The sequence below is a fragment of the Arachis ipaensis genome, chromosome B06 (assembly GCF_000816755.2).
Source record: "Arachis ipaensis cultivar K30076 chromosome B06, Araip1.1, whole genome shotgun sequence".
Lineage (NCBI taxonomy): Eukaryota > Viridiplantae > Streptophyta > Magnoliopsida > Fabales > Fabaceae > Arachis > Arachis ipaensis.
The window spans coordinates 116,567,618-116,569,106 of record NC_029790.2 but is presented as its reverse complement, the minus strand read 5'-3'; positions in this window follow the sequence as shown (position 1 = coordinate 116,569,106).

The window sequence follows — 1,489 nt, the reverse complement described above, 5'->3', positions numbered from 1 at the left end:
CTTTATTAAGAAGACTAAATTAAATAAAAAATACTGAAAAATTATGACCAAAAGAGTATTAAATTTCAACACATAAATTTAAATTTTTTCAAAAAAAATTATAACCAAAAGAGTATTGAAAAAAGTGTGATTTTGAGTAATATAAATTCATGTTTTTCTAATAATTTTTATCTAAACATAATTTTGAATAATATAATCCAAACAACATTCATTTTACTACAATTTATTTTTATATAAAACTGTCAAAAATAAATCACGTTAACACCAATAGGGGGGGGGAGTCGCCTAGTCTTGGGTTGCTGGATCGGAGGAGGTGTAACCGACTTCCCGAGCTTTTCGTCTGGAAAAGAGAGGTGTCACCTGCAAAGACACTCCGACGCTCTAGTCAGTCAAGTGTGCAGGCGAAAAGTGGGAGAATGATGTGTGATGTACCTTGGGGGAGGGGTAGGACCCTCCCCATATATACTGTGTCAGTAGTGAGTCCCACAAGAGCAGACCAACCTTCCTCGAAGCTTCCTCATACAGCTGCAGTGGAGAGCTGTCAATGGTGCGTGTCTGGGTCGGTGGTTGGGCTGCTTGCACCCGACCGTTCGGGTCGGGTGGCTTGCGGGTCGGGTCGGCCCACGTTCTGTCTGGGCCAGGCCGTAACAGTGTCCCAACGCGCCAGTGACGATCGGGAGGGTCGTTAGTGGCGTGTTATCTCTTCTTTCGTGCGTTGTCGCCAGGTCGGCCGCTCGTGGAGAGGACGTGCCTCTTAAGCGCGTGTTTGTTCGTTGCTGGGGATAACCGTTTGTCGCCTCGTTCCTCGCGCTGAGCATTAAATGATCATAATGGGTTATTTCAAAATCCCGTGCGTAAAGACTATTTTACCCCTTGGTCTTTCGCGCTTCTCGAGTCTGGCAGTTTTAACCAGTTTTGCTTTTGGTTTTCATCTCATTTCTTCACTCCTTCTATCTCCATCTTCTTCTCCCTTGAATTTCCCAGAGCTTCATTTCTGCATCTCAGTGCCGTCACTCTTTTCCCTTCTTTCGAATTTTTGCAATTATTCCAGGTAAGCATTCATTCCCTTGCTCCCTTCTTCATGTTCATCTTACCTTCATCATTAGTTCTTTTGTATGTATGCTGCTTGTCTGAATTGTATGCTAGGTGACCTTAGTGTTGAATAGGTGTGTTAGGGGGGGTTACCATTCCAGGGTATTAGCTTTTTAGGCTTTTGCTTGGATTCTGCTTTAGCCATGTTTAATTCTAGTTACTGAAGCGGCTTAACGTAGTTTCTGGGATTTTTCCGAGCTCCCGACCTCATAGACTAACCGAGTGGTACCCCCACTGTAGGTATACCTCGCATCGTCTCATGAGCTTCGTCCTCCACCGTGGGTTACGACCCGTACGCTTGGGTGACTTTCGATGTGAAAGAATCCCTGAACCAGATGGGCGAGGAGGAGCTTACCGAGTTCCGCCAGGCCGAGTACTTGTGCGGGGGAACCGACGA